The 9,250-nt window shown below is 41.9% G+C and overlaps 1 protein-coding gene across 3 annotated transcripts in view; it reads right to left on the bottom strand.

Annotated features, from left to right (window-relative positions):
* Positions 1–9,250, bottom strand: part of Cped1 (cadherin-like and PC-esterase domain containing 1) — a 272,944-nt gene that overhangs the window by 101,899 nt on the left and 161,795 nt on the right. The window lies entirely within an intron of this gene.

The raw sequence follows: 9,250 nt of genomic DNA, 5'->3' as shown, positions 1-9,250 counted from the left end.
AACAGCTTCACGTAGCTTCTCACTAAAATGAAAGCCATCCACAGCACTAGAAATTACTGTAGTAATTACATCTTATATGTTGACTCCCTGGCCTGAGATCACTTATTGATTGATTGCCTACTAAGGGTTTGCAATTGCTCATCCTGGGAGATAGCATCCCAGGAAGATTTTGTAAGTCCTAATTTATAACTCTTCCAACTACACTGCATTCCTCTTATAAATATTTTATAGGTTTTACATTTTATGATATCAAACCATCCTCACTGATTCTTAACCAATGGGAACATGGGCAAGCCAGCACTTTTGCTCGCTGGAACAGAGGAGCCCTGAGTGGAGTGTTACACTGCGTGCCAGCCATTTGTTGGTTGGATTTGTGACTTGCTCCATAGGAAGGAATTCGTGCCCTGCTTTCTGTGAGCTTGGTCAAAGAGCCTCATGGCTGAGGAGGTCCTGGTCACCAGTCTGGAACACACGACTATTATTTCCTAAATTCACATTATCAGATGGTCTCCTCGGTCTCATATCTGTCTCCACAGATGAGTGGGACACTCAGAGGACTTCCTTACTGCAGCAGAGAGGGATCTGTGCAGAAACCAGCACCTGCCAAAGTGCAGAGAGAATTCATGATGGGGGACTGTTCGGCTCTACATGGTACAGCGACATTACCTGCCCCGAGGCTCGGATGACGTCTCCAAACAGGACACAGAAAGAATATAAGAGCCAAAGGTTGAAGGGACGTACAGCAGAAAGTTTTTTTTCTTCTAGACTTGGCACAGCTGTTGCACCCATGAACTTACTGCAGCTGTGGTTCTCTGCATAAAACCTACTGCACAACATTGGGTCCGAAAATATGTCATTATGGATGTGGGAAGGGCCATAAGGTCCCACTCCCCACAGAAGGACTGTGACAATCGACAGTTACTGGGAGAAGGGGTAGCATTTGTTCAGTCAGCATTTGTTCCTTCACTGTTAAGTCGTCCTTGATACAGTCAATGGCCTCTCACCTGTACCTGGGCAAGAAATTCCAAATAACCTTAGTGCATCACACACAAAAATAATACCTGAGAGTCGAGAGGCCTTGTTGAAAATGGGTTCCAAAGGGATAGAGGTAGGTGAAGGTTGTGGGGTAGAGTAAAAACGACTGAAATTCGTTATATAAACATAGGAATTTGTTAAACAAATGTTAGATTAAGAAGCAGGGACTCTTTTTAGTTAAGGGACACAGTTTTCCAGTTTGTAATAGGTCATCATCTTGTCATACTACAATGACTATTTCATCACTTTCTGGAGGCTATAGGGCTGGCCTAGCAAGCTCAGGGACAAGTTTGACTTCAGTTGCTGTCCCACAGATGAACAAAGACCATTGGTAAACAGTATGAACGCTGAATAAATTCCTGAGGCTTGTTGATCCACAAGGCAAAGAGTTGCTTGTCAACGATGCCCCTAACAAACATAGAGAGACATTGGAACACCAAACAGCCAAATTTTGACTTCAGAATCCTGATATTAGTCCTATATCTAGGGCCAAGCTCCATGACTCATTGCTTCCAACGAACGTTTTCATCCACTCAAGGCCATCTTCTATGTGTACTAGTTATCAGTCTCCTTGGTACAGCCCTTCCATGAGTCCACTCATGATCTTTCCATGGTGTTAAGAGTATGTGTTCAGTGAGTTATATCCCTCTTGATTTAAAATTGTCTTTTATAAGGCCAGCAAGATGGCCAGCCGGCTGAGAGCAGTCGTTCTCAACTTTCCTAATGTGAGACCCTTTAATACAGCTTCTCATGTTGTGGTGACCCCCAACTATAAAATTATTTTGTTGCTGCCTCATAACTGTAATTTTTCTACTATAATAAATTGTAATGTAAATATCTGATGTGCAGAATATCTGATGTGTGACCCCTGTGAAAGGGCCACAGCACACAGTTTAAGAACAACGGACTTAGAGCACAAAAGTGTTTGTCATTAAGCCTGAGTTTGATCCCCAGGATTAACATGGTTGAAGGAATAAAATGACTCTACGAAGTTGTCACACAGAGAGAGAGAGAGAGAGGGTGGGGGTGGGGAGACGCACATGAGCTCACTCATTTCTAAATGTTCTTAAAGATTAAATTTTTCTTTTAGAGAAAAAAATTAACTCTTTGGCTGAAGGCTATTGGAAACTTGTGTTGTTTTGTGATCTTGTTTTAGAATGACATATTGCAGCCAGTAAAACAGCTTTGATGTAGCGCTGGGACCAGATTCCTAGTTCAAAGTAGACTTTGTCCTTAAGAGCTGGGTGACATCAGCTAGTTCTCTGAGCCTTTGTTTCTCTTATCTGTGGGAAAGATGTAAGATTGTATACTCTGTGTTTTGTTTTAAAATCCCAGTTAGTGAGCCTTAAGCAATTAAAATAGCACCCAGCATATAATACGTGTTAAATAAGGTTTAAACTCCAAGCACTACAGAGAGAGAAAGGAGGGAGGGAGGAAGGGAGAAAGGAAGGAAGGAAAAATTTTCAGCATAAAGTACCCTGATTTCTGTCTTCTCAGAACATACGATAAACCAGCTTACATCCCCACAATTACTGAAGCCATCTGCAAATTAGACTCCACTCTCTACTCTTGCTCCATCAACACATACACCAATAGTAGGAAATGCCACAGTTAAATGCATGTGCAAAATCTTCTCAGCGATACCTAACTGAAACATTGGCCAACCTTTCTTCGAATCATTACAGTCTGCTGGAAGAAAGCTCATCGATATCTCTCACTAATGACAATACAAATGGCCCCAATCTGATGATAAATTACTTCATGTTTTCAGAACACCATCCCTGACAGCTCATAAGTACTTTGTGAGTCTATGAGAGGAAGCAATAGAAGCGTATCTCCATACAGATGATTGTCTCTTCAGTAAGTATTATACTTAGTAGCATTTTGCTTGGAAAAGCATAACATCATTGAAGGGCCACACATGATTCCAAAACACTATGCTATAACATAGATACTATTTTTTTACTAGAGCCAGAAATGAAACAATCATATGTAATTAGCAAACTTCCTGAAAAAAGTAAGCACTCAATAAATTGAATGTTACCAGTACATATTTACTTAAGATATGATATTAACCTTCTTATATCTGTCACGATTCCTCTCTAGATTTTGAATTTTTAGGGCAAAGACATTTACCTGGGAGTTTTTATAATTCTGAAGTAGCATACCCCATTGGCCATGAATGTCATGTGTTTCGCTGGAGGTTCAAAACATTCATCAGGGACTCAGGGGCCTGCCTTGTGAGCTTCTGACAGTGCCAAGGACAAGAGGCATCCTTTGCTTTCCCTTGTCCTACGGAAAGCCAACCCATGTGGCTTACCATGCCTTTTTCCAGTAAGTCATGTTCTACTGTTGGTTTGGTCTCTTTCCTGGTGAAAACTTTTGGCAGAATTCCTTTGGACTTGAGAAACAGGGAAGGATGTGGAAAATATTAGAGAAAAGCTCTGGGACCCTTCAGAGATATTAAAACTGGAACAAAGTGGGAGCTGGGGTCTGATTAAAGAAACCCCCTCCATATACTTTTCTTTCAGCTATGCTCTCCTTCAAAGTTTTAAATGTCATATTTGAAATCCAGATTCTCCAGAATGTTTTTATAAATACATGAACAACAACAACAACAACAATAACAACAAAAAGAGCACCCCCTACTCTTTTCTATTTCTCTGCCCAGCTTAGAAATCAGAGCACAAGTTCTCAGACTGTCAAAGCAGGCCTTTGAGGAAAGAAGGTAGAAATGTTCGTTCTAGATACAACTGTCATATACAGAAGAGCTTCTTGATTGACAGGTTCCCTCCAGGAGGGAAGGGAAGGCATATGAGACTCAGGAGGAAACCAAAGTGCCTTCTCAGAGAGCAGAAAGTCAGGACATTCTTGAAGGCCCCTCCTCAGCTTATAAGCAGAGTAAACGACTGCCAAGGAGATTTGTGAGGGCTCCTGTAACTACCTACAAGTTGCCCAGAGAGCTCCCAGGCTGCAGCTTCTGAGATGTCACCCCTCTTAGGATGGGCTTTTAAGTCACCCCTTCTCCTGTAAGTAATCCCTCGCACATTCCTGCTAGAAACCCCGATAGAAAGTCATTGGTTCACTGTGTTGGAATTCGCGCCATCATTACTTCATTCTGTTGTGGGATCCCTGTCAGGGATGAGAGAGAGATGTATGTGTTGTGTGTCCTTGGGAAGAGTCTCTCACTCAAGACACTGAAAGTAAGAAAGACGCAGTTTTCTTCCACGTGGCATTGGCCTACTGTGCTAAGAGAGGGAAGAGTGTATTTCTAATAATGGAAGCAGATGTGGCTCAGAAAGACACACAAAACAGATGTGGCAAGCAAAAGATTTTATTTAAACACTAATTTGTCTGACCATAAGTTATGCACTGGATGAATGTGTAACACCACTCTTTTACCAACACAGAGTGGTAATTTATTTTGAGAGCTAAACAGAGTGTGAATTAAAGGGCACCCTGCCCATTGTCACATGCTTTGGAGAAATTGAACCTCACACAAAGAGGCTATGGCTTGGGTGAAAATGCCTCCTGGCTACCGAGACGTCCTGTGCACTCAAAATGCTAGGTGACACACTGCTTACAGACAGAACCCTGCTCGGCCTTCCCTCGGCACCATGTGGAACTTTGAAGAAAGCTCATAAAAGCTCACTCAGTCTACAGCCTCAAGTGTGCAAACCCAGCAAGACTAAGCGTTTCAGTCAAGAGTCCTTACTACATCCTGGGTCATTAATAATGAGATGGGATCAGTCGCCACAAATCCCCCAGAGGGAAACAGAGAAAGAGGATTCAGTCTTTATTAGGCACAAAGCCCAAGGCACACAATATTTTGGGGGGCTCATGACAATGTTTGAATGTCTGAGCCTACTGAAGTAAATTTACTGTGGTAAATTGTGATGCCTGGCAGTTAGTGTGCTAAATTAATTTTTTAAAAAAATTGTTATACTTTTGACTTTGGTGGTGGGAAGGGCAGAGGCACACGGCCCAATATTCATTTGGAGGTCAGAGGACGACTCACAAGAGTCAGTTGGATCTCTCCTTCTACCATGTGGTCTTGGGGATCAAATTCAAGTCATCAGGCTTGGCAGCAAATGCTATTCTTCTGAGCCATCTCTCTGGCCTCTAATTGAATTTTAGACAAGGTACTTTCAATGCATGGGAGACTTAACAGGATGGAACCCAGTGTAGGCTGAAGAGAATAAGTAGCAAACTCCACTTTTGCCACAGATTACATAGAAGGCCTGGGCTAGGTTTCTAACCACTTCTAAAGTCTTGGCTTCTCAGTGCATTTTTTTTTTCTATAAAGGGGAGAGGATCTTTGTTTTTTAATTTACTCATGTCCAGGGTTACAAGTAAATAAAACAAGATGGTGAAGTGCTTGAGTGAAGGCTTGGCACATAAGGAAAGTTCTGAGTTTGGAGTTCCATTCCCATCTCTTTGTGCTTGCTAGACTCCCTCCCGGCACACAGTGTGTGAGCAAAGCCCAGGGCAGAGCAGGCGCTTTGAACTCATTACTAGTTGAAGAGCACAGCACAGTGCTATGGATGCCATTGTGGGGAAACCCGGTAAGCTGAAACTAATGGATGTCATCGCTCAGTGAACTAATTGACAAATTATCGATGAATGCATTCCTAGTCTATTATCTCATTTTGCTAAGACATTAGGCAAACATCTCTGGACTACTTCTTGGTGGTGTTGGGAAAGGTGAAAGAGTAAATGAGTTATAAAGCATTTCTAAACACTGAACTGGGGTCATTTGCATAAAACTTAGTGACATGGCATCTAAGTGGCTAATTTCTCTTTTTATAAAGTAGCATATGCCAGTTAATAAAATGTATAGATAAACACTGAACCTCTTTTCAAACACTATTTCCTCTTTCCTCAGGATTTTCCCCTTGTGTGCAATAATACATTTTAAGATAAAAATGGTTCTAGCAAATACATCCATGGAACTCGGTCCTCTAGGCTTCAGCTGTCTGACCTTCTTGCAGATCTTATTTAAGGCTCTTTCCAGACACGATGCTTTGGGGGTAAAACGTACACGAGACTGTAGATCAAGCACACAAATCACTTTCTGTGTAGTCATTGTTATCCACATCAAGAATTAGATTTGGAAACAGGTAGTAAAAGAAATATTTCTCCATATGTATTTCAATTTCCTTAGAACATAAATATATTTTATTATTTCCTAAACATGACATTTTTCAGCCACAGTAACAGTCTATTTATTACTTTCTAAGCCTTTATTCTTAGCAGCAAAGCCTTATATATTGATGGATAAATCTCAATGCAGACAGGTTCCGAGTGGATTTAGGTTTGATTAGTTTCTGTAACTGAATGCACACTTGTGATTGTAGTAATTGCATTAGAAAACAATGACTTCATGAAACTCATAGGCAAATGGATGGAACTAGAAAATATCATCCCGAGTGAGGTAACCCAATCACACAAACACACACACACACACACACACACACACACACACACACACACACACGGTATGCACTCACTGATAAATGGATATTAGCCCAAAAGCTCAGATTACCCAAGATACAATCCACAGACCACATGAAGTTCAAGAAGAAGGATGACCAAAGTACAGATGCTTCAGTTCTTCTTAGAAGGGGGAACAAACATATTCATAGCAGGAGATATGGAGACAAAGTTTGGAGCAGAAACTGAAGGAAAGGCCATTCTGAGCCTGTCCCACCTGGGGATCCAGCCCCTACACATACAGCCACCAAACCCAGATGATATTGCTGATGCCAAGAAGTGCATGCTGACAGTAGCTTGATATAGCTGTCTCCTGAGAGGCTCTGCTAGAGCATGACAAATATAGAGTCGAGTGCTTGCAGCCAAGCACTGAACTGAGAACTGGGTCTCCATTGGAGGAGTTAGAGAAAGGATTGAAGGCGCCAAAGGGGTTTTCAACCCCATAAGAACAACAATACCAACCAACCAGAGCTCCCACTAAACCACCATCCAAAGAGTACACATGGACAGACACATGGCTCCAACTGCATATGTAGCAGAGGATGGCCCTGTTGGGCATCAGTGGGAGGAGAAGCCCTTGGTCCTGACAAGACTAGACCCCCCAGTGTAGGGGAATGTCAGGGAAGGGAGGCGGGAAGGGGTGGATGGTCAGGTGGGGTAACACCCTTAAAGAAGGGGGAGGGGTATGGGATGGAGGGTTATGGACAGGAAACTGGGAACAGAGATAACGTTTGAAATGTAAATTTAAAAAAATCCAATAAAAGAAAAGAAAAGAAAAAATGTCTGGAGAGTGAGCAGAACTAGAATTAACAAAATGTAGGGATAATAAAATAGAAGAATGAATCTCCAGCACATAACATTTAAGGAATACCTGTAAGGAAGAATGGTTATTGCTTTACGTAGGTGGCTTTTCACTGGTGCTGATTCTGCACCATGGGAGACATTGGCAATGTCTGGGGGCACACACTGTCACCACTTTCAAAAGGGTCCACGATAATGTTTAGATAACTTGCCTTTTATTATCTTGGACCAAAAGGCAGTGGTTCTGGGGTTGAGATGGAGTGGTTCCAATCTAATTATTAATATCAATTATATAAAAAAATTTCCTTCTTTACCTACAATGACTAAAACCCCTTTGGGGCAACTATATACAATTTTAAATTGTCATAACCATAATTAAAATAAAGATACTGCACAATTTCAGTTATCATGGTCAAATACATAGTAATGCTCAGACACGTAAAGGATAAAAATGGTTTATAACTTAAAGATCTTATCATTTACCAGAATACCAAAGTAACTGGCTTTTCACTGAGTGCTTTGGTTTCTAAATCTGCTTTCTCTTCCCCATTAATCTTCTGCTGAAACAGTAGTGTGAATACTTGAGTCCCAGAAGGAAGGAGAAAGGGAGGAAGGGAAAGGAGGCACCTCCATAGCATCCAAGTTGAATTATTCTGCTTTGGTTGTTCGAAGGTGGGTTGCTTTCTGTGTTTGCTATGGAATGAAATACCCTCCCCCAAGTTCACGGGTTAAAACAACTAACTGCACTGAAGCAGTAACGTGAGGTGGGACTTTTAGGCTATGATTACATCATGAAGGCAGCTCCTTAGCTCTGTGGTGCCTTTTGAGCACGCTGGAGGAGACTATCTGAGGGTCTGTTCTTGCTCTTTGCCCTTTACGTGTGGAACACAGCACACAGCGTGTGTCCTTTTGACCTCTACTACCACAGAATTACCCAGAAGGCCTTGGCAGTTAAAGGTCCAAAAACTTGATCTTGAGTTTCTCAGCCTCCAGAACTGTGATAAATAGACTTCCGTTCTTTATAGATGACCCAGCTACAGGCAGCGTGTTATAGCGACAAAAATGGACTAAGATGCTAATTTGAAGCTGAACGTAAGAGTCTGTTAAACCAAAAATCTAATTTGAAATGCGGGGAGAAGTTGCGATTTCTCCTTCTGCCAGAAAAAATAAAGTACGATTAACATTTAATTTCTTTCCATATAGGCTTGCATCTATATTTTTGGGAGTTCAAATTAAACAGCCCATCCGATGATTTGCAAGTAGTGTGCCATGGGACTTTAATCTTAACAATGAAATAGCAGAAAAGGGGGGGAAGTTTGGAAGATCTAAACATATGCGTACTTTGCTGAGTTTAATTCTGAAATTCTCAAGTGACTAAGGATTGGTGACTAGACACTCCATCCCCCCTGCCTGCTTTCCGTTCAAACCTCTGCCGTGATATCAACACCAAAACCAAAACCCTTGATACAACTCAGCAATAATCTTCGCAGTCTGTTTTGCTAGATTCTTTGGACTTATGTGCAAAGTATTCCTCAAACATAGTACACGAGGGCTTTTTCCAAAGTGGTTGAACTGAGAAGAGAAGGCCCAGTTTAAATGGGAGTGGCACCATCCCCAGCCAGGGCCCTGCACTGAATCAAAGTAGCATCTGGGCTGAGTGTTTACCTCTGATTCCTGACTCTAAAGGAAACAGAAACAACCACCCGGTGCTCCTGACCCCTGAGCCTTCCTGGCTATGCAGTGTGTACCCGATAACCAGCTAAAGTGAGCTCTTTCTTCTCCAACTTGCTTTTGTCACATATTTTGTAACAGCAGTGAGAAAACCACCCAGCTTCACAGAGCAGCTCATACCGAGCTAAGCATTGGAGGTAAGCTACGTTATTCACGCCACGATTTTTCTGCTCACACATTTGAGAACTTT

This window comes from Rattus norvegicus, chromosome 4 (assembly GCF_036323735.1).
Source record: "Rattus norvegicus strain BN/NHsdMcwi chromosome 4, GRCr8, whole genome shotgun sequence".
NCBI classification, from domain to species: domain Eukaryota; kingdom Metazoa; phylum Chordata; class Mammalia; order Rodentia; family Muridae; genus Rattus; species Rattus norvegicus.
Note: the sequence above shows the minus strand (reverse complement) of the source record. Positions and strands in the feature narration are given on the sequence as shown.